The sequence below is a fragment of the Panthera leo genome, chromosome C1, assembly GCF_018350215.1.
Source record: "Panthera leo isolate Ple1 chromosome C1, P.leo_Ple1_pat1.1, whole genome shotgun sequence".
Classification (NCBI taxonomy): Eukaryota; Metazoa; Chordata; class Mammalia; order Carnivora; family Felidae; genus Panthera; species Panthera leo.
The window spans coordinates 19,808,003-19,832,468 of NC_056686.1; the positions used below are offsets into that span (position 1 = coordinate 19,808,003).

The 24,466-nt window shown below is 43.1% G+C and overlaps 1 long non-coding RNA gene across 1 annotated transcript; it reads left to right on the plus strand.

Annotated features, from left to right (window-relative positions):
- The first annotated feature begins 1,438 nt into the window (after nucleotides 1–1,438).
- On the plus strand, nucleotides 1,439–23,781 carry LOC122226602. The gene is made up of 4 exons (XR_006205697.1): nucleotides 1,439–2,362; nucleotides 3,284–3,351; nucleotides 22,161–22,339; nucleotides 23,515–23,781. It is a non-coding gene; the product is annotated as an uncharacterized LOC122226602 (long non-coding RNA).
- Nucleotides 23,782–24,466: the final 685 nt, after the last annotated feature.

Below are 24,466 nucleotides of genomic sequence, written 5' to 3' on the forward strand. Positions count from 1 at the left end.
GTTTCTGACCCTAGCAGCCCAGCTTCAGAATTGGCCTAAGCATGCGGATTCTGAGCTAGCCACCTCCCCGTAGGAGCAGGGAAGGCAGTAGTGGAGTCCCAGGGGCTGAGGAACCCTCCTGAGCACCCACTGACACACACAGTGCTGAGCCCCTGACCTGGGTATGTTCCACTCCCCTAAGACTCAGTTTCCCCCAACTGTGCAGTGAAACCAACATTCCCTGTCCTGCCCACCACCCGGGGTTGTTCACCCTGGACCCCCTCGCCCCACCTGGAATCCTGGGCATCATCCCTGACTCCTTCCCCCACTTCCCATCCAATCTGCATCCTGACCCCATCAATTCTCTCTCCTAAATATTGGGGGGGATTTATCTCCCCGTCTCCATCCTCCCCGTCCTCATATTTTTGTTCTTTGCCACAACCTACTAATTCCCTCCAGTCTTTTGTGTCCCCAACACCCTCCATTCAGAATTACAAATCTGGGGGCACCTGGGTGGCTCAGTCGGTTAACCATCCAACTTCGGCTCAAGTCGCGATCTCCTGGTTTGTGGGTCTGAGCACCGCAGCACAGAGCCTGCTTCAGATCCTCTGTCTCCCTCTCTCTCTGCCCCTCCCTTGCTCATTCTCTCTCTCTCTCTCAAAAATAAACAAACATTTAAAAAATAACAATTAGAATGACAAATCTGACCCAGCAACTGCCTGGATTGGCTCCTCATCATCCACAAGATGGAGCTCAGGCTGACAGTGTCCTGTGCGATCTGGCCCCTGATGAGCATCAGCTCTCAGAACCTGCCCTTCGGCTGCTCACAGAACCTGAACTTGCCATGCTCCTGCCTCCCCTGGATTCCGCTGCGACATGTTCTGGTTGACTCCTACTCATTCTTTAGGAAAATTTGAATGACACTTCCAAGAACCCCACAGACTCCGGTGATCCTCCTTTGGGATCCCCAGACACGCTCATGCTCCATTTCTTTGTACATCACACTGTTTGGAAAAAGCTGATGATGTCTTCCCCCCACCAGACACACACATCAGACTGTGAACTTGAGGATGTGGACGTGTTTTGTTCATTTCTGTACCCCAAGCACCAAGCATCAGGGCTGGCCCACAATATTTTGGTCCTTAGCTAGCATTTGTTGAATGGGTGAGCACAAGAGAAAACAGGAATAAGGACTTGATGGTGGGACTGGGGGAAGCATAGAACCTATGTCCTTGGGGCGCCTGAGTGGCGCGGCCGGTCGGTTAAATGCCTGACTCTTGGTTTCAGCTCAGGTCATGATCTCACACTTCATGGGTTAGAGCCCCACGTCGGGCTCCGTGCTGTTGGTGCAGAGCCTGCTGGGGATTTTCTCTCTCTCTCTCTCTCCCTCTTTGCCCCTCCCCTGCTCGCTCTCTCTCTCCAAATAAATAAATAAACAAACTTAAAAAAGAAAAAAGAAAGAAAGAAACTATACCCTCAGAGTTGCAGGAGACTGGAACTGCATCTGGGGAGGAGGAAGAGAAGCTGGTGCTCTGAGGCCCAAAACAGTCCGTATTGGCCCCAGGCACCAAAGGGAAGAATCAAGAACCAGGAATCGGTGATGGGTGGGATGGGAGCCCATAGGTGTTTACTTAGCAGCTAAACTCTAAAGCACAAAATAACTCGCCTCTCTGAGCCTCAGTTTCCCCACTTGCTAAATGGGACATAATTCATGTCCATCTCACCATGTCACCTGAAGATCAATGAGCAAATGAATATGCATACGTTTAGGAAATTGAAAGTGCAGCTTGTACCATTAAGCTTGTTCTAATGTTCACAAAGTCAAGACAGCTCCCCAGGACCTCAGTGGATTCCAGAAACACAGTTCGCCACCAGCAGCATCTCAGCCAGGAATTTCCTTCACTGAGGTGCTGACTCCCTGGGCAAAGCCCACTGATAGAAATAACCTGGCTTGGGGGGAACAAACTGTGAATCCATACGTCCCTAAATTCCAAAGTCACTCTTCCCTCCTCATGTGAAGGAGATATGATCAGTTCCGATTCATACACGGGAAAATTGGGGCTTGGAGGTTAAGTAGTTTGCCCAAGGACACAGGTGAGTGGCAGAGCAGAACTCAAATCGGAGTCTGTGTGATTCTGAAACTCTCTCAACAGAGTGTGCTGTCCCACCTCTGTGCTTCTGAGAATGTTCAAAGTCTAAATGTTCCACAGATCTTCCGGGTCATCACTCTTCCCCTCAGCCAGCCATGTGATCATAAACGTTCCTATGATATGGGGTCAGCTCTCAATTAGAGGATGTAGTTGTTAGTTCCAGTTCCCAGCTGGCAAAACAACGGAGAACACGCTGGGAAATGTGGGGAGTTTCCTACAGATGGTCTCAGAAGGTAGTGAGTTCCCCATTGCCTGGGCTTCACACAGAGAACTAATGAGATTTGTCAGGATCTTACAGGAGATTTTTGTTCCCAGCCGGGGACTGTTTAGATAGCCTCTGTGTCTCCTCTTGAGTCAGGGACTCACATTCTCAACTGTTGGCACAGACCTCAAAGTCCCTGAGCGTTTTGTGCATTTTACCCCCTTTATGTACCATGTTCTCCATTGTTTCTAAGACAGGCAGCCTCAGAAGAAAGGGTGGTTTCCTACATATGTTAGGTATCCAAACATTTGGTACTTTGGTTAACACTTGGATTTCTCTGACCCAGCCCTCATAAAAGACTGCCAAAGGACCTGCCAATCTGTGATTTGGCCGTTCATTTAATGGCCATAATAGTAGGAACGATTTATTGAGTTCCTTCTTTACACGGAGCACGACATACACAGGCAGCTACCCCCATTTTTCAAAAGAGGATTTTCACTGATTCGAAAAAGGCGAAAAGTGAAAATAAATAGTACTGAGTGTTTGTTTGCAGTGAGCTCTTATAGAGGCAGTGCTCACCCCAAAGCAGCCCCACCAAACTCCTCCCAGGGGAGCTACACTCAGCATCAACCCACTATAGGTTTGTTTTTTCTTTTTTTTACATAAGCTCTACACCCAGCTGGGCCTTGAACTCAGGGCTCCAAGATCAAGATTGCATGCTCTACCAACTGAGCTAGCCAGGCTCCCACAAGCTACCATAGCTTTGAACTGGGTCTGTGAACATCTGTGCTTGATTTCGGTTTGTTCTGTGTATCCGTTAGCAAGATGGGTCCTACCGTATCAGAGAAGCCTAAGAGGTTATTTTTGGGGTCTGGGAAAGCTAAAAAAAAAAAAATTCCATATACATTAACGTTAATTGTTTCTTCACTTTACATGTCACTTTGGCTTACAGAAGCTTTCATAGAAACATTCGTACTTTCGGATAGTGGAGGAAACCTGTACTCAAAGCAATCTCATGAGGTAGGTATTGAAACTTCCGTCTTATGAGGCTAAGAGAGAAAACTTGCCCACAGTCCCCCAGCAAGGAGGTGACTGAGTCAGGTTTTGAACCCAGGTCTATTTGGCCCCAGATCTCATAGTATACCACCCTGATGCACAGGCTGAACTTCATCCCACAATGACTCACAGAATCTCACAGTCAAAAGGGCTCTCGAAGACCTAGACCCAAGCTCCGCCCACTACAGGAATCTCCCATAGATGGTTATCCTGTTCTGCTCAAATACCCCCAGTGACGGAGACCCCACCACATCACAAGGCAGTCCCTGCACGGTTGGAAAGTTCTTCCACTTTGACTGAGGTCTTCTGAGTAGCTTCTATGTCTTGAGGGGGTTCCCACTACCTCCAAGGGACTCAGGGGAGAAATGACTCAACAGTAATAGGAGAGAAGTCTAAATGAGCACCCCTGCTCACCCCCAGGGCAGGTAGCTACAGAAGCAGGCAAAAGGTTAGCGCTAAGGCTGTGTCTCCGTGAGAGAAAGACCCTGTGAGGTGAGCAAGAGGGCCTCGTGGGCCATCCCTCCACCCCCAGCCCCCAGGCCCATGCAGTGGGTCCCCACCTGTTCCCTCCTGCCTTGACTCCTGCCCAACTCATCTGTGAAAGCAGCAGCGAGTTAGTAGTGGGAACAGCACTGGATGTGGAGTCAGACCTGTAATCATACTCTAGCCCCAACACCGACCTGCCGTGTGACCTTGGGCAAGTCACTGCACTGCTCTGAGGTTCCCTCAACTGTCAACTGTCAAAGGGCTATTGTGAGCATTAAAAGATGGTGTGTGAAGTGTCTTCCCAGTTACAAGCTTCTCAGTTACAAGCAAACAGCAACCAAAATGTCTAGTGTTCTGGTTAAGTGAAGACTCGGGGGTTAGGCTATCCTGGTTTGGTTGTTTAACTGTTTGCTTGACATACAGGCAGTACTGGGTTAGAATCCAATTTTGACCGCTTATCTGTGCGACTTTGGGCAAGTCATTTAACTTCTCTGCCTTGATTTTTCTCATCTTTAAAGTGGGGATCGACAGTGGTGTCTTCTCCTTGGTGAAGGTAAAATGAGGTAATGCATCGGAAGCATATAACCCAGGGCCTGACACATACGAATTACTTAAAGTACTTAACGCTTGTTGACTACTGTCCATTCCCTCCTCCCAGAGCCCCTCAGTTGTCTCTCTTTCTCCCTGTCCCCACCACCCTTTTAAGTAGAGGGAGCCACACCCAAAGCCTGGAGAGAGGTCCATCCATCCAAGCATCTTTGCCCCCCAGGGAGAGGATAGAGCCCTCTCTTTTTTCCCCTCCCACCCCAGCGCCTCTCTCTGAGTTGTATTTCATGTGTGTGACTCAGTCTGAAACTTCTTATTCTAAATAATTTCCTGTTTCTCTTTCCTTCTTCTGCTCCACACCCACTGCCCAGGCTGTGGGCCAAATTGAGAAACTGAGGGGCAGATGACACATACTTGAACTGGGCCTGAGGGCTGTACTTGTGATGGGCCTGGAGTCACTCATTCCTACCATCACGACCAGCTTTACAGTAATCAGACTATTTCCATGGGCTTCAGAGAGCCCTCGAAGGGGATTAAATTCTCACCTGGAGGCATGAGTAGAGGGTTGGAGTCAGAAGGCACGAGACTGAAGTAAAAACTTAACACCAGCCATGACTAGCTATGTGGTCTTGGGCAAGTCATTTGGCCACTGAGTCTCATTTTCCTCATCTGCAAACCATCCTCAAAGGGTTATATGAATCGAGGCTCTGACAGAGATTAGGTGAAGAGCAAAGGGTAGCCAAGTTGCAAGAATGCTTGATAGAACCTGCAGAGCTAGGTGAGACCCTCCAGAACCAGAGGATCTTAACTCGGGGTCCATTAAGCTTCCCAGGAATATGGAAATTATATGTATCTGTAAAACAGCATATATGTTGGTATTTTTCTGGAAGGAGAGAGTACAGGGTTTTCAGCAGATTTTGAAAGGTGTTTGTGACCCCCTAAAATGTTAAGAACTATTGCCTCCAGGAGAGCACATAACTAGCACTTTTACTTTACAAGTACTCAGGACAGACTTTCTGTCCCAGCACTGGCATGAGTTCATGCAGAAGACGAATGTTCTGGGCACTGACGATACAAAGACAAATCCTCCTTGCCTTTCTGGAACACCGCGCGTCAAAGAGGTTAAGTCGGTCAGCCAAGGTCGCACACTTCGGAAGGAAGCCCACTGTCAGGATTGGACCCCGCTGTTAGGATGGGAACCCCAAATCTCTGACTGCGAAGCCAGCCCCTGTGTGTCTCCGTAGAGGGCCCTCCATGTCTGTTGCGTGCCAGAGTTCCCTCTGGTCCTGAGACCAGCAGGAAGAGCCCTGGAGACACCAGGAAGGAGCCAGACTGAGGCTAGGGGTGCACCTGGGTGGGGGTGGGGGTGGGGGGTTGCTCAGGAGCTGCCTGTGGGTGGCAGGTCATTGACTGTAAACAGCCCTATTGTGAGCTGACTCAGGGAGGGGGGGTCCCTTCCTAAACTCCACCGCAGGCTGACAGACCAAGAGGAAATTCCACATGTGTATTTATATCAACCATACTGAGGTTTGACTTACAGTAAAAGGCACACACTTTGTACAGTTGAATGACTTGACAAACACACTGGTGAAGTCCATAACACTCTCGAGATACAGAACATTTGCATAACCCAGAGAATTCCCTCGTGTTCCTTTCTCAGTCTCCCTCAATGTCAGAGACAGCCACTATTCTGATTTTTGTCACCACGAAGTAGTGTTGCCTGTACTAGAACTTGTACACATGGAATCGGAACGGCCGGTGCTCTTTTGTGTCTGACTTCTTTTTGTGCAGCATCAATCATGTCTGTGCAGATCCGTCCATGCTGTTGCGTGTATCAGTGGTTCATTCCCTCTTGCTGCAGAGTAGTACTCCATTGAGTGAATATATCACAATTGATTTAATCCATTCATGTGTTGATGGGCACTTTCCCACCCAGTCTTGGGCTAAGAGGAATATTCATGCAGGATCTTTGTGTGGAAAAATTTTTCTTTGTCTTGGGTAAATATATAGAAGTGGCATTGCTGTGTCACAGAGTGGGTGTACGTTTAACTGCATAAAAAAAAATTTTTTTTCCAGGGGTGCCCAGGTGGCTCAGTCGGTTAAGCATCTGACTCTTGACTTAGGCTCAGGTCATGATCGCACGGTTTGTGGGTTCAAGCCCTGCAGCAGGCTCTATACGAGAGCCTGCTTGTGTTTTCTCTCCCTCTCTCAAAGAACAAAACAAAACAGAACCTTTAATTAAAACAAAAAATTACTGCTTCTCAAAATACATTTTACACTACGCCAGCAATGTATGAAAGTTCCAGGTATCTTAGGTATTATTAGTCTTTTCGGCTTTAGTCATTCTAGTGAGTGGGAAGAGGTTTCCTTTTGTGGTTTTAATTTGCATTTCTCTAATGACTAGTGATGCTGAATATCTTTTCATGGGCTTCGCAGTTATTCTGATATTTTCTTTCATCTGTTCAAATCTTCTGCCCTATTTTAAAAATTAAGTTGTCGATTGTAAAGGATTTGTTGTATATTCTGGTACAAGACCTTTGTCAGATACATGTATTGGGACCATTCCAATCTGAGACTTGACATTTTATTTGAAGAGCAGAAGTTTTTAATTTTGGTGAAATTACAATTCATTTCTCAAATTTTAATTTTGTTTCATGTTTTCCTATCCAAAAAGTTTTGTTGTTGTTGTTGTTTTACCTGTCTAGTGGTCACAACATTGTCTTTTAAGGGAGACCCATAATTTTTTTTAAGGTTTTTTTTTTTAATGTTTTATTTATTTTTGAGAGAGAGAGACAGAGTGCGAGCAGGGCAGGGACAGAGAGAGAGAGACACACACACAGAATCTGAAACAGGCTCCAGGCTCTGAGCTGTCAGCACAGAGCCCGATGTGGGGCTTGAACCCATGAACCATGAGATCATGACCTGAGCCGAAGTCAGACGCTTAACTGCCTGAGCCATCCAGATGCCCCAGGGAAACCCATAATTTTAATGAAAATTGTACCTAGCAACATGAGAAAACCTAAACAATGAGAAATTAAATAATTTACTCAAGGGCCCACAGTTAGGAAGAGACAGAGTTAGGATTCAATTCAGGTCCATCTATCTTGGAATTCTCTGCTCCTAACATTTACTACTTTATGACTTCCATAATTTCAAACCCAGGTGATGGTTATTCTGGAAATTTTAAAGATCTGTAAGGTTTTTATTGAGATTGCATTAGATCTATAACTTAATTTGAGGAGAATTAATATTTTAACAATATTGATATTTCCAATTCATGAACACAGTGTATCTTCATCTGTTGAGGTTTTATTTAATTCTGTAGACGTCAGTGTTGCATATCTTTTGTTGACTTCATCCTTAAGAATTTAATATTCTGAATAATGTTGTCAATGGCATTGTTTCTTAAATTTCAATGACCAATTGTGTGTTGCTTTTTTTTTAAGAATACAATTGATTTTTTTAAGAATACAATTGATTTTTATATATTGACCATGTACTCTGCTATTTTGCTTAATTTACTTACTGGTTCTAATAGCTGTTTTTGTAGATTCCTTAGAATTTTCCACATAGACAATCTTGTCCTCTGCAAATAAAGATAGTTTTATCTAGAGGCACCTGGGTGGCTCAGTCAGTTAAGCGTCCGACTTCGGCTCAGGCCATGATCTCGTGGTCCGTGAGCTCGAGCCCCGCGTCGGGCTCTGTGCTGATGGCTCAGAGCCTGGAGCCTGTTTCAGATTGTGTCTCCCTCTCTCTCTGACCCTCCCCCATTCATGCTCTGTCTCTCTCTGTCTCAAAAATAAATAAACGTTAATAAAAAAAAAAAAAGATAGTTTTATCTATTCCTTTCTGATCTGTATGTGTTTCATTTGTTTTTCTTGCTTATTGCATTGGCTAGAGTCTCTGGAACAATATTAAATTTTAAAACATTTTTGCCTTTTTCTCAATCTTAGGGGGAAGCATTCAATTTTTCCTCATTATATATGATGTTATCTGTGGGATTTTCCTAGATGTCCTTTATCAGGCTAAAGTCCCTTCTCTTCCTAGTTTGCTGAGAGTTTTGATCGTGAATGTATTTTGGATTTTGTCAAGTGCCTTTTCTGTAGCTATTGAGATGATCATATGTTTTTTGTTGTTTTTGTTGTTTTGGTCTATTGATGTAGTGATTGATGTTAAACCAACATTGCATTACTGAGATACACAGCTCTTCCGGTTATCTATTTCTTCTTGAATGAACTTTGGTCGTTTGTGTCTTTCAAGGAATTTGTCCATTTCATCTAGGTTGTTGGCATCTAATTTACTGGCATAAAGTTGTTCATACTGTATACCCTTATTATTTTTTTAAGTTTATTTATGTACTTTGAGAGAGAGAACGAGCGGGGAAAGAGCAGAGAGAGGGAGAGAAAACCCCAAGCAGGCTTCACACTGTCAGTGCAGAGCCCAATGCAGGGTTCAAACTCAGGAACCTCGAGATCATGACCCAAGAGTCTGACGCTTAACCACTTAACCGCTTGACTGAGCCACCCAGGCGCCCCTCCCTTATTGTTACTTTAATGCCTGTGGTATCTAGAGTCAAGTCCCTGAAATGTCTCAGTCCAGATATTAGTAATTTATGTCTTTTCTCTCTCTTTTTTTTTTCCTGATCAGTCTGGCTAGAGATTTATCAATTTTGCCGATACTCTCGAAGTAGGTTTTGGCTTAATCAATGATTTATATTGTTTTTCTATTGTCTGTTTCATTGATTTCTGCTCTTAAAATCTGCACTTCCACTGGAAGCTGACTAAAACACCAACTCTGCTTCATTCTCATAAGTTGCCAGTAGAAATGCCTCACCTTTCTGGAGGGCAACAAGGTAATAACAAAATGTTTAAAATGTGTATGAAATGCGCACATTCTTTGCTTCTGAAATACTACTTTGAGGAATTTATACACTAGGATACTGGAAAATAACAACTGACAAGGGCAGGGAGAGCAGCCCTTGATTTGTAGCCTTTACTGATTTTGTGATATAAATGTCCCACAATGGCCAATTTGAAGCTACTAACATAAATGTGTAGTTGTGAAGCAATGCCCACAGCTGGCTCTCAGGAGCCAGTACAAATAGGCTCCAGAATACCACTGAATTTATGTTAAAGAGAAAATTAGGAATAAGAATAAGAAATTATGTACAACTATACCCCACAGCATTATTTTATTGGTGGGAAATTGGTCAAACTTAAATATACACCAGTGATGCAAAAAATGCAATATGGGGGCACCTGGGTAGCCCAGTCCGTTAAGCATCAGACTTTGGCTCAGGTCATGATCTCGAGGTTCCTGGGTTCCAGTCCCACGTCAGGCTCTGTGCTGACAGCTCAGAGCCCGGAGCCTCCTTCAGATTCTGTGTCTCCCTCTCTCTCTGCCCATCCCCCACTTGTGTTTTCTCTCTCTCTCTCTCTCTCAAAAATAAAATAAAACAGGGGCGCTTGGGTGGCTTGGTCGGTTAAGCGTCCGACTTCGGCTCAGGTCATGATCTCACGGTCCGTGAGTTCGAGCCCCGCGTCGGGCTCTGTGCTGACAGAGCCTGGAGCCTGTTTCAGATTCTGTGTCTCCCTCTCTCTCTGCCCCTCCCCTGTTCATGCTCTGTCTCTCTCTGTCTCAAAAATAAATAAACGTTAAAAAAAATTAAAAAAATAAAATAAAATAAAACATTAAAAACATTTTTAATGCATTATGGTATAGCTAGCTATATGATGATATATTATACAGACACAAAATTTTGTTTGGGAAAACTATTAAGAACATGGGGAAATATTTATGATATAATGTCTTAAGCAAGTGTAATACAGTATAAGATTAATTTATTTTTACAATTTTATACATATAGGGGAAAAAAAAAAACCCAAATGATAGACAACAAAATATTAACAGTGATTCTCTGTGTTTCTTAAATACTTGACAAACTTTCTAAAATGAAGCTACGAATCTAGAAAGAAAAAAAAAAAAGCCACAAACTCCTAAGTAAAAAAAATTGTGTGTGCCCTAAGTACGTGTCCTAAGAATTGAAGAGGTAGGGAGACTCAGAAGTAGCTGACTGTTCCTATGACCACAGTCACAGAGCCACTTTCCTTCTTTCAGGATCTCAAAGGAGAGTCTTGACTAATCCCCACAGCCTTTGTAGGGACACTAAGGCAAAAAGAAAATGATTTACCGATCCCCAACTAAGAAGCTAGAAAGCCTGACTAGGGACAGGCAAGTGTTCTGATTGCCTAAAAAGCAACGTGGTTTAGAAAAATGAAATTTAAAAAAACGAAAAGTGAAATTTATTATGCTGTACATTACAGTGATGTTGGCATCTACTCATTTGTCAGTCAACAAATGGGCACCTACACAACACCGAATTTTTTGGAGGAAAAAAATATGACTTTAGTTTGGTATTTCTTAAAAGGCAATTCTGTTCCTTCCTCCCATTTACCACACGCTAAGCACTTTACTAGAGGCTTTAAAGGCTTTAACTCATTTAATTATTAAAAACAACACACACACAAATGAGGGACGCCTGGCTGGCTCAATCAGCAGAGGAGGTGACTCTTTTTTTTCTTTTTCTTTTTTTTTTTTTTGAGAGTGAGAGTACAGCAGGGAAGGGGCAGGGGAAGAGGAACAGAGGATTTGAACTGGGCTCTGCATTGACAGGCTGAGGACGACAAGCCCGATGTAGGGCTCAAGCTCATGGGCCACAAGACCATCACCTGAGCCGAAGTTGGGTACTCAACCGACTGAGCCATCTAGGTGCTTGAGTATGTGACTCTGGACCTCCAGGTTGTAAGTTTGAGCCCCACATTGGGTGTAGAGATTACTTAAAAATAAAAATTAAACAAAACAAAACAAAACAGCAAAGGCGGGGCCCCTGGGTGACTCACTTGGTTAAGCGTCCAACTCTTGATTTCAGCTCAGGTCATGACGTCACAGTGCATGAGATGGAGCCCCAAGTGGGGCTCTGTGCTGGCATCACGGACCCTGCTTAAGATTCTCTCTCTCCCTTGCTCTCTGCCCCACCCCCACGTGCACGTGTTCTCTCTCTCTCCCTCTGTCTCCGTCTCTCTCTCTCTCAAAAATAAATAAACTTTAAAGGGGCGCCTGGGTGGCTCAGTTGGTTAAGCGTCCGACTTCGGCTCAGGACATGATCTCGTGGTCTGTGAGTTCAAGCCCCGCGTCGGGCTCTGGGCTGACCGCTCAGAGCCTGGAGCCTGCTTCGGATTCTGTGTCTCCCTCTCTCTCTGACCCTCCCCCGTTCATGCTCTGTCTCTCTCTGTCTCAAAAATAAATAAACGTTAAAAAAAAATTAAAAATAAATAAACTTTAAAAAAACAGCAAAGGAGATATTATTATTTCCACTTACATATGAAAAAAACACTGGCATGTCAGAGAACTTTAATCAAATGGTATAAAAGAACTTAAATCCCTTAATCAATAGTTCACGTTTACTGAGTGCCAATCACTGCACCAAATGCTTTATTAGTATTTAATGCCTTTACTTACCTGTGGAGAGAAGGCTTTGATTATACTCATTTTACTTATGAGTATGAGGTTAAATTATCTGTGGGTTAAATTACCTACTGAAGATCATCCTGTTGGAAAATGATAATTCTGGTACCAGAACTAGTCTTAGCATTTGAAGACCTGGGTTCAAATCTTGTTTCTATTTTTTTTTTTATTTTTTATTTTAAAATAATGATTCTTCCCCCCCCATGTTTATTTATTTTAAGAGAGAGAGCACGAGTGCTGCTCGAGCAGGGGAGGGGCAGAGAGAGGGAGAATCCCAATCTGACAGCACAGAGCCTGATGCAGAGCTCAAACTCATGAACTGACTCGGGGCTCGAACTCATGAACTGTGAGATCATGACCTGAGACGAAACCAAGAGTCTAACTCTTAATCAACTGAGCCACCCAAGCACTCCAAATCTTGTTTTTACAATGTGATTTTGGGCAAGCCGCCCAACAGCTCTGAGATTTAGTTTAGCTTAGTTTTGTTTTGTTTTATGTTGTTTTGTTTTGCTTTGCTTTAAGTTTTTTTTTTGAAGTTTATTTATTTTGAGAGAGAGAGAGTGACTGAGCCACCCAGGCACCCCTATCATCCCCTCTATATTACACCTACTTTGCAGAGGTGTTTCAGAGGACCAAGTTAATTACATAAAGTGCCCAGCACCATGTTTGGCGTAAAGCAGTTGTTCAATCAATGGTAATTATTTTATTCGTTAGGTGCTGTAGGCAATGTTCCCTCTGCCTATGTCCCACCTGAGTCTATTTCCTCCTCTTCCTGAACAAGCAGGCAGCCAGACTACATTTCCCATGTTCCCTAGCTGTTAGGTGTGGCCATGTGACAGAGTTCTAGCCAATGGGGTGTGAACAGACATACTCTGTCTGCCAAATCATCCTCTCCATGCCCTTTCTTCTTCCTGTGGTTTGAAGAGCCTGGGCACTTTGGGAGCCATGCAGTGAAGATGGGCAGAGCCATGAGGTGGACGGAGCCTGGGTTATTGAATCACTGCTAAAAAGAAGGTCACATGTCAATCAGGGACACTTGTTTTGGATTTTATGTTAGCAAGAAAGAAACTTGTTTTGTGGGTTGGTTTGTTTTAGCACTAAGTACTACTGTAAGGGATCAATGAAGGGTCCGTTCTCATTGTTGGCAATCCCCAGGCTCCAAGCATCACGGGTCCTGTCTTTGTGGTCCTGAGAAGTCCACACACACGGGCTGGCCAGGGTAGTACTCCTCACCCCAGACCTCTTCATGCCCTGCATCACCACTAAGTAGACACCAGTTATCAAATGATAGAAGAGCCAAGGACTGAACTCTGCATTCAGTGTGCTGGACAGTTACTCTGACCTAGGACTCCTGGAGACATGATCTCCACCTAAAAAATTAAGGCTCTGATGATAACATTTTGATGTTGGCAGGTTTCCAAAGGAAAAAACTCTGAATGGGATGGTGGGGTGCCTCCCAAGCCATATTCCTGTGAAGTCCACCTGCTCCCTGGTAACTAAACTCTCTTGCTCACAAACCTCCTATGGCTGTCTTTCCAGGTTTCCATCGAAGGCTTTCCTCCAGAAAGCCTTTCTTAACCATTTGAGTCCAATTGCTTGCTCTTATCTCCTCTTATTTTTGTTGTTTGCAACACTCCTTTCACTATTGCTTTTCCATCTTTTTTCTTATTCTTCTTTGCTATTCCTTAACTCTGTGAGCTACTTTTCTTAACTCTTTGAGACAGAGAAAAATGAAGGAGTGAAGTAGAAGAAACGGTGTCCCATGGAGAAATCATCAGAACACAGAAGCGGAGTTATTATCCCAGTCTGTTATTTACCAGCTATGTGACACTGGGCAAATCACTGTCCAGAGAAATGAGGGATTAAAACCCAACCAATGGGGGCGCCTGGGTGGCTCAGTCGGTTAAGCGTCCGGCTTCGGCTCAGGTCATGATCTTGCGGTTTGTGAGTTCAAGCCCCGCGTTGGCTCTGTGCTGACAGCTCAGAGCCTGGAGCTTGCTTCTGCTTCCGTGTCTCCCTCTCTCTCTGCCCCTCCCCTGTTCACGCTCTGTCTCTTAATAATAAATAAACGTTAAAAAAATATATTAAAAAAAAATAAAACCCAACCAATGGTTCTGTTTGTTTGAAAACCACTAAAGCCCCCTTCGGGTTGTTTTTTTCCTTTTCAAACCCTGCGAACTACAATCAAACCACATTTGCTGATGGGAGCAGTGGAAGAGAGTGGAAGGAGTGGACGAGATTTGAAGTCAGTTAGATCTAGGTTGGGATCTCAAATCCACAGTTCATTAGCTGTATGACCTTAAGTAAATCGCTTTCCCTTTCTGAGCCTGAGTGATGCTGCTTCTCCCTTTCCTCTTTCCTCTTCCCTTATACCCTTTTATTCCTTTTGTTTCCTTTCTATCCTTCTTTTTATTTTTGAAATCAAATGTACTGTTTTAATTTTCATATAATAAAACACACCCATTTAAAGTATACAGTTGGGGGTGGTGTTGGGCTTGTGCTGAGCATGGAGCCTGCTTAAGATTCTCTCTCTTTCTCTTTGCCCCTTCTCCCCACTGGGGCTCTTTAAAATAAAGAAAAGAAAAGAAGAGAAAAGAAGAGAAGAGAAGAAAAGAGAAAAAAAAGGAAGAGAAAGGAAAAGAAAAGAAGAGAGAATAAAATAAAATAAAATAAAATAAAATAAAATAAACACCCCAACCAAGATATGGAACAATTATATTAGTCCCCAAATTCTCTCATTCTCCTTTATTATTAATCTCTCCACTCCCAGAAAATCACTGATATGCTTGATGTTACATAGGGTTGCCTGTTCTAAAATTTCATGTAAAGGGAATAATATAGTATGTACTCATTTTTGTCTAGCTTCCCTCATTAGCTAGACTCTCATTTTTGAGAGTCATCCACATTACTGCAGAAATCAGTTTCGTTTGTTGCTGGGTAGTGTTTCGTTTTATTATACCACAATTCATTTATCCATTTACCTGCTGATGGACATTTGGGTTATTTCCAATTTGGGTCTAGGTTCATGCTGTAAACATTCATATGCAAGACTTTTTATAGACATATGCTTTTATTTATCTCAGGTAAACATCTAGGAGTGGAATTGCTGGGTCATAAGTTAAGCATATGTTTCATTTTATAAGAAACTATAGAGCTGTTTTCCAAAATAGTTGTAGGCACCCTTTACAATCCCACGTGGCATTTGAAGGTTTTAGTTGTTCGATTTCCTCACCAACACTTGGTATTATTGTTCTGTTTAAATTATAGCTATCTGATGGATGTATACAGATATCTCATTTTAATTTTTTAAAAGATTTTTTCTTTTTTTTAATTTTATTTTTTATCTTTTAAAATTTACATCCAAATTAGCATATAGTGCAACAATGATTTCAGGAGTAGACTCCTTAGTGCCCCTTCCCCATTTAGCCCATCCCCCCTCCCACAACCCCTCCAGTAACCCTCTGTTTGTTCTCCATCTTTAAGAGTCTCTTCTGTTTTGTCCCCCTCCCTGTTTTTATATTATTTTTGTTTCCCTTCCCTTGTGTTCATCTGTTTTGTCTCTTAAAGTCCTCATATGAGTGAAGTCATAGGATATTTGTCTTTCTCTGACTGACTAATTTCACTTAGCATAATACCCTCCAGTTCCATCCACGTAGCTGCAAATGGCAAGATGTCATTCTTTTTGACTGCCGAGTAATACTCCATTGTATATATATCCCACATCTTCTTTATCCATCCATCCATCGATGGACATTCGGGCTCTTTCCATACTTTGGCTATTGTTGATAGTGCTGCTATAAACACGGGGGTGCACGTGTCCCTTCGAAACAGCACATCTGTATCCCGTGGATAAATGCCTAGTAGTGCAATTGCTGGGTCGTAGGGTAGTTCTATTTTTAGTTTTTTGAGGAACCTCCATACTGTTTTCCAGAGTGGCTGCACCAGCTTGCATTCCCACTTTTCTTTTATTTTTTAAAGGTAAGTGATCTATATACCCAGGGTGGGGCTCAAACTTATAATCCTGAGATCAAGAGTTGAGTGCTATATGGACAGAGCCACCCAGGCACCCCTCATTTTAATTTTTTTAATGTTTTATTATTTATTTTTGACAGAGACAGAGCACGAGTCGGGGAGGGGCAGAGAGAGAGGGGGAGACACAGAATCCGAGCTGTCAGCACAGAGCCCGACATGGGGCTCGAACTCATGAAACGTGAGATCATGACCTGAACTGAAATTGGACTCTTAACCGACTGAACCACCCAGGCGCCCCACCCCTCATTTTAATTTTAATTTGTATTTTCCTGATGCCTAATAAATGCTGAGCACCTTTTCATGTGCTTATTAGAAGTTCCTGTATCTTCTCTTGAAGAGTCTGTACAAATCTTTTGCCTATTTCTCATTGGGTTTTCTTATTATCGAGTTGATGAATTCTTTACATATTCTGGATACAGATCCCTTGTCAGAAATATATGTTACAAGTATTGTCCCCTAGTTTGCAGCGTGCCTTCATTTTCTAAATGGTGTCTTTTGAGGCGCAGAAGATCTTAACGTTAAGGTCTAATTTATCAAGTTTTTCTTCTATAGTTAATGTTCTTGTTTTAAGAAAACTTTTTCCATCCAAGGTTTCAAAGAGTTTCTGTTTTCTTGCAAAAGTTTTAGCATTTATGCATAGGTCTATGATCCATTTCAAATTATTATTTTTTGTATGGCATGAGATAAGGGTTAAATTTGTTTTTTCTCCTTATGTACATCAGTTGCTTCTACACCATTTTTTGAAACAGACCATCCTTTCTTTAGCGCTTTTGCTGAAAACCAATTGGCTGTATGCGTGTGCCTCTGTTCCCAAACTCTATTCTGTTGGTCTATATGTCTTTATAATACCACACTGTTTTGATTGCCATAGCTTTATAATCTTGATACCAGGTAGTTTAAGTCTGCTTCACCTGTACATTTTTTGTATTTTCTCTTCTTTGATTTTGTGCAGTTTCACTATGATGGGATTCTTCTCTTTTTAATATTGACCCAGGAATAGAATTACTGGGACCCAGACTATAGGCAAAATGAATTTGACCGTGTAGTGACAGTTGCTCTCCAGAATGGCTGCACTAATTTAACATTCCCAGTAAAGCCCCTATATTCTTCCCATTTTGGCAGACACTTAGCATTACCTAGCTTTCTAATTTTTGCCAGTCTAATGTTATAACCTAATATCTCCATGCTGGTTTTTTTTTTAATTTTTTTTTACGTTTACTTATTTTTGAGACAGAGAGAGACAGAGCATGAACGGGGGAGGGGCAGAGAGAGAGGGAGACACAGAATCGGAAGCAGGCTCCAGGCTCCGAGCCATCAGCCCAGAGCCAGACGCGGGGCTCGAACTCATGGACCATGAGATCGTGACCTGAGCTGAAGTCGGACGCTCAACCGACTGAGCCACCCAGGCGCCCCACCATGCTGTTTTTAAAAGATTTATTGAGATAAAACTGATAAATAATGAACTGCACAGAGAACAATTTGTTGAGTTCTGACATTTGTATACACCTGTCAAACCATCTTCACAAACAGATAATGAATGCATTCTTTACCCCCCACCCCTGCCAAAAGCTTCCTTGTGCCCCTTTGAGTCTGAGCCTTTTCATTTGCAAAATGCAGCTCAGTTGTGAGGACATGTGGTGTGACCTTAGTTTGAGTTCTGGCACATAGAAGGTGCTGGGGAAATAGGGCTAGAATAAATGCAACCACACAGCAGGGTAGATACATGTAAGGCCCTGGAGCCAGACTGCCCGGATTCAGACCCATCTCTGCTATTTGTTACTTGGACAAGTTACTCTGTGAATCCTTTTCCTTATCTGTAAAAAGGGAATCCTAACGGGATACCTACTGACAGGATTGCTATGAGGATTAAAAGAGTTAAATTTTTTCCCATCGCAGGTAATTGAATGATTTTAGCTAGATTTTTTTTCTCGAAATTCTGAAAATATTCATTAGCACCTTCTCTGACAGGTAGGGGTTTGGGGCTCCAGCTCCGTAGCCTCTGAATTCAATGTGGTCTCTAGGAACTCTTACAAGTCTGGTCCTGTAAGGTCCAGGACTTAGGCGGCAGTGGTAATTCTAGGAATGGCCGCAAGGGGGAATAGGAATTGACTATTGCGAACTGTGAGAACAAGTCAATATTTTTTATCTACCCACGTGGAAATAACAATATGGATATCTGAGCAGCGGCTCCTTCTTAGTATGTCGCATCCAGGGCTTATGTGAGTGGTTCCTTGTTAGTGTTTTGCCCATCCTGAGTCTCTGTGGTTGAGCATTATAATGCACATACGAACAGGAGGACTAATCAACAGCCTTTTGGAGAATAACCTGTTGAATAAGTAGCAGTTGTAGTAATAGTGTAACCTATCCTATAGGGTAGTTATTCTTATTTCTTTTTCTTTTTTCTTTCTTTCTTTTTCTTTTTTTTCTTTTGAGAGCGAGAGACAGCATGAGTTGGGGAGGGGCATAAGGAGAGGGAGACAGAGACTCTATGCCCAGCACAGAGCCCACTATGGGGCTCGATCTCACTGTGAGATCATGACCTGAGCCCAAATCAAGAGTCAGACGCTTCCCACATTGAGCCACACAGATGCCCCAGACATACCTTTGGAGTAAAAGGGACTAGGTTCAACTCTGACTCTTCCAATTGCCGTATGACTTTGGATAAATTACCCAGCCTCTCTGTTATTCGGGTGTAAAAAAGTTAAATACATACACTTTATTCATAGTGAGTTTGTGAGGTACAAATAACCGAGCTTTTATACAACATCCAAGAGTTTCTAGCATATAGTAGGAACTGAGAACAGGCTTAGGTGGATGCCAGGGGAGCCTCAGAAGGAGACCGTGAGACAAGGATTCCTGGGTAAGAGATTTATTAAAGAAATGCTCTGGGGTGCCCGGGTGGCTCAGTCGGTTGAGCGTCCGACTTCGGCTCAGGTCATGATCTCGCAGCTCGTGAGTTTGAGCCCCGCGTCGGGCTCTGTGCTAACAGTTTGGAGCCTGGAGCCTGCTTTGGACTCTGTGTCTCCCTCTCTCTCTGCCCCCAACCCACTTGCATTCTGTCTCTCTCAAAAATAAATAAACATTAAAAAAAATTTTTTTTTAAAGAAATATTCCAAGAAGTCAGTAAGGGTGTAGGAAAAGTGGGACAGGGAAGAAGAAGCAGCAGCCAAGCAAATGAGATTTCAGGCAGTTGCAAAAAGCACAGCTTAATCCCTCAGGGAACTCAGGAGTATAAATTCTACTGGAGACAAGTAAACTGGGCTCTCATTCAAACTCTCACATCCAATTAGTCATTTGCTGAAGACGAGGGAAGGATCAAAGCCATTCTGGTAGCCTGAGGACCATCCTCCTTAGAAGAGCCTCAGGTATTGGTTATTAGAAGCAAAAGCAAACAGCAACCAAAGGAGGGATGGGATGGACTGGTAAGAGATCTGAGAGGATCTGGGATGAGCAAGAATGATAATAATATCTACTACAGGGTTTGGGTTTTTCCCTCCTTTTAGAAAAGCTGGGCTTGAGTCCTAGCTTTGCCACTTAGTACAAGATTTGTAATTCCTAAGGAGCTTTTCATCTAGCGAAGGAGTCAGATAAGGAAATCAAAAATTACCTAACTCTATGATAAGTGACATTATTAAAGCATGGTGTGGAAAGGGAGCCATCGGTAGGAAGGAGGGTATGGCCAGTTCGATCAAGGGGCAGGGTTTCAGGGAAGGTCTCAAGAGAAGCTGATGCTTAAACTGAGTTCCCAAAGATGGGGACAGATTTATCAGGCAGACAGCCCGAAAGGGCGTTCCTGACAGAGGGAACAGCCCAAGCAAAATCAAAGACGTGTGAAATAGCCTGACAAATCAGACTTGAAGGATCAACACGGAGACCTTGGATGCCAAGACCAGGGGTTTAAACTTAACTCCATAAAGCAGTGAGAGCCACGGAAGGATTCTGAGCTGGGGAACGGTTTGGCCAACCTTGCATTTTAGAATGATCATTCTGGCTGCCACTAGTGTGAACAACGTTGTGAAGGAAGAGACACCCCAGACAGGGAGATCAGACAGGAGACATTTAGAATAGCCAAATCAAGAGCTCAAGGGAGGCACCCATAGAACTTGGATTCCTGAATGGAGAGTGGTGCCTTTTACCAAGATTACAAAGTATTATTTTGCCAAGAGTGAGGGGGAAATGAAAGGTTTTGTATTTTCCCTATTGATTTCAGACAAGAAACCAGGGTAATGGATAAGACTGGGGAGAACCTGTAGACAACATTAATTATTAATAACAAATCATATGGAATATCACATTCCTCAAAGTACTTTCACATCCATTATTGGATTGATCCTTGAACAACCCTGGGAGGGGAGGGAAGCAATTGACAGATAAAAGGCTAGAGCCCTATAGAGCTGAAGTGAGTTGTGATGGTCAGGCAGGATTTGTGGGACTTTTAAATGTTTTTTAGTAAAATGAGGAATGAATAAGAACCTTGGCATCTTTTAGGGGAAACGAGTTTTCCCTCCATTACACAAGCTAATATATACTTGTTAAAGACAATTTGGAAAAGACTAAAACCTAGGAAAAAATATTTAGCCCCTTATGGCCTCACAAAGAATTACCAGTAATATTTTGGTGTGGCTTCCCCCCCTCCCAAAAGAATTTTTTTTCCATGCTTAGGATTCTTATTTTAGGTTTAATCTATTTATTTTGAGAGAGAGAGTGAGAGAGAAAAAGCATGAGTGGGGGAGGGGCAGAGAGAGAGAGGGGGAGAGGGGGAGAGAGAGAGAGAGAGAGAGAATCCCAAGCAGGCTCTGAGCTGTCAGTGCAGAACCCGACGCAGGGCTTGAACTCACCAACCGTGAGATCATGACCTGAGCCGAAATCAAGAGACAGCCGCTTAACCGACTGGGCCACCCAGGCACCCCTATGCTTAGGTTTCAATCTGCTTTTTTTTTCATGTTGTATTATAATATAAACACTTCATCGTGTATTCATAACTTTTTAATATAATTATTTTTAACAGCTTCAGAATATTCCAAGTGGATTGTTTTGACTAATTACTAATTGGCAGATATTTTGGGTTGCATATTTTAAACATTTTTTCCAACATAAAACGATCTTTGTGATGAACAGCTTTGCGCACACGGCTTCTTCTGAATTTTGAATTCATCCCTTAGAACAGGTTTCCAGGAGTGGAACGACGAAGTCAAGGTGAAGAACGTTCTCCCACTCTTGATAAAATATTGCCAGTTGTTTTCAAAAAGGATTATACCGGCCTTTCTTGGACTCTCCATAAGTATTCCTGCTATGAATCCCATTTTTGCTACCTCACAATAATAAAAAGAGAGTGATACTCTTAATTAAAAGAAGGAAGATTTTAGCTATGCCAAAAGCCTTCAATCAGCTGAGGGACATTCTACCTCATCCATCTCGTTTGTCTGCTGTTATTTCTCTTTTGACCAGCAGATGGCAGGATAATCCCACAACAGGTGGTCATGACTTAATTTAATTGCAATGAGGAGAAAATTGCTTCTTTTCCCACATGTATTTCTTTCCTGAGATAAACAGCAAGTAGGGCATCTGCCTCCTTATTGGAAGTAAGACATGTAAGAAGGTGGCTTTTCAGCAAGGAATATCAAGGTAGCCGATATAAATTCTGAGCCTTAGGTTATATTGTACTCTGTACAGAAACAAATTTCTCAGAAAGAAGCAAATGGAGGTTGAAATTCCACATATTCTAGATTTCCCCAGTTAATAATCATAAAAAAAAAAAAAAGTTTATAGCCAGAAAGTCACAGAGGCCCTCCTGTTGTAATTGTTAGAGTTTAGAGTCAGTGGGAACACCCTCCTCGCCCAGGGGATTTTAAAAGCCAATCCCACCCTCTCCCCACAATTCTCTCCCCTAGCACTCATTTCCCATCCCTTCACAAAATTGCCAGGGTAATTGACTCTTAGATGAGATGAGTTTGACTTTCTACCCTGATTTTGTAACGAGTTCTTTTGGTGAGGTTCTTTGTTTGAAAATGCACAATAAAAATGGCTTTAGAATGACTTCAGAGGATTCTTTCTTTTTCTGGTGCCAACAACAGATTCCAAAGCAGCTATTATTCGAGGTGGGTGATAGGATCCCTTGAGACGGTTTAAGTATCGGTTTTCAAAGTGCTTAGGAACCTGAAATGTCCTGTATGGTATATTTGCAGGTGCATAATTGGCCAAGTGCTCCAGGGGTTCTAAAGACTGCCTTCCTGTAGTCGGAATAGACACATTTAGCCTCTTACTGAAATTGAAGGCTGCAACGCCGATAACAAATCTGATTCTAACTCTCCCATGTCACCGCAGCCCAAAGGTGCCTTTGTCTCCTAGGAGAAAGAGGTTGGAGGTAAGTGAACGGCCCTTAACCAGAGCCATGTGCAAAACATTGCTAAGGAAAACTTGTCCTAGGAGTGTAGGTTTAGGCTGTTGTGTGCGAAGCAAATTTGCTTTGTTCTCAGCCAACCTGCCTGAACGCAAGTATTGCGAGTTGGCTGGAGCTGGAGAGCAGCAAACTGCTTTAAAAGCGGGCTTTCAGGGGCGCCTGGGTGACTCAGTCGGTTAAGCGGCCGACTTCGGCTCAGGTCACGATCTCGCGGTCCGTGAGTTCGAGCCCCGCGTCGGGCTCTGTGCTGACAGCCTGGAGCCTGTTTCAGATTCTGTGTCTCCCTCTCTCTCTGACCCTCCCCCGTTCATGCTCTGTCTCTCTCTGTCTCAAAAATAAAATAAACGTTAAAAAAAATTTTTTTTTAATAAAAAAAAATAAAAATAAAAAAAAATAAAAGCGGGCTTTCAGTGGGAAATTTTAAACATACAATGGCTTTATTTTTGTTAGACAGAACTCTCCAACCTGGCTTTTTTATTGCACTAACCAAAATAAATCTGGATAAACTTAAAAGGCTGCCTTGATGTCAGGAGAAAATGGATATTGTCTCTCCTGAACGTGTTTGAATGGGAGCACATAATCCTAGCTACATGCAGATAAGAATCCGCCTCCTCCCGTAGAAAGCTTTCCTGGAATGGAATACCACCAAGAGTATTCACTTTGCGGCCTGACGGTTCCAGCCTGTCTTACTAAAACTTCTAAAGAAACAGTTTGCCCACTCCTTGACTCTTCCATTTGTAGTTAATACTTATGTGTACTTAGTGGTGTTCTGAGCTCCTTTTATTTCTCAAGTCCCCTGGCATTTGATGATACCTGTGCAGCAGGAGTTTTCATCACAGCAAATGCAGGGTGGTGGTTAGTGGAGAAGGGGCGAGGAGAGAGGAAAAATCACCTATGCGTTTTCCTAAGTCAGTTGACTTGAGAAACCAGTAGTCTCCACGTAAGATTCAATGTCTTTAAATATTAGGGTCCCTGGTTATGAAGACGTGGGTGAAACTGCTTCCCTCAGACAAACCTGAGGTGGAGGATGTAGGTGTCACATATAAATCAAAGAGGTGCCTCTCAACAGGGAAGATTTAATCAGCTCTCCTTCCCAGGATCAGCTGCCAGGTTTGAACATTTACTTGTCTGTGTTCCAGGCAGGAGACACTGCTAATTATGGGAGCAATTCCCATGGATACAGAGAAGAATTGTCTAAGCTGGGGAGTCAAAGCTCTGATCGAGAGGGTGCTGAGAGGGAAAAATGCCCCCAACATTCTCAGAGGAAATTCCAGAGTTGTCTAGGGACATGCCTTCTCTGCAGGAATGCCCCATACATCTGGCATTTGAAGATCTGGAAACAGGTTTTCCTTTACCTTCCTAACTCATGCACTAAGGATCCCTGTATTTGAGAAATGGAATTTAAAAAGTGGTCTCTTTTATTCAAACATTATCTGATAAGGTTATTTTGAAACAAACAAACAAACAAAACCAAAAACCAAAACCCAGGTTTTACCCAGAGTGATTCTCACAAATGACAGTACCTGAAAAGAGGCAGACTGGGCCATGGGGGCAGCCAAAATGGCACGAGCACTTGAAACCTGTTGTCTTATCCTTGGCAAAGATACCACCTGATCCATTCTGCTGTATGTAAAGCAAGCTGTGGCAAACTTACCTTTCTTGTGACACAAAATCTACATTCGCAAATGAGCTTCTCCAACATCAGTTCGAATTTATATTCTGCCCCTCCTCTTTCTCCATTATGCAGAGCACCTGCTCCCTGTCCCTCCCCCACTCCTCCAGCTGTCTGTCTGTCTCATTTGTGTCAATTAAGAATTCAATACTGCTTGATTTAATTGAATGACTTTCCCTGTATAGAATCCCAACCACGGATAGAGCATCGACCATCACTCCCATTGCCCAGAATAAAAACTCTAAAACTCCAAAGGCATGCAAGGGTGCCTTAGAAAAGAGAAGGGGTCCTTGCTGGCTTTCCAGTGAAGGCAAGGAGGGCAAGACAGGATTCCCTGGCAATATCAGTTATGTAGTTGGTGGCCTACCAAAAGGCAGCCTTGCATAAACCAAGATCATTTGGGTCCACTCAATTTAGTT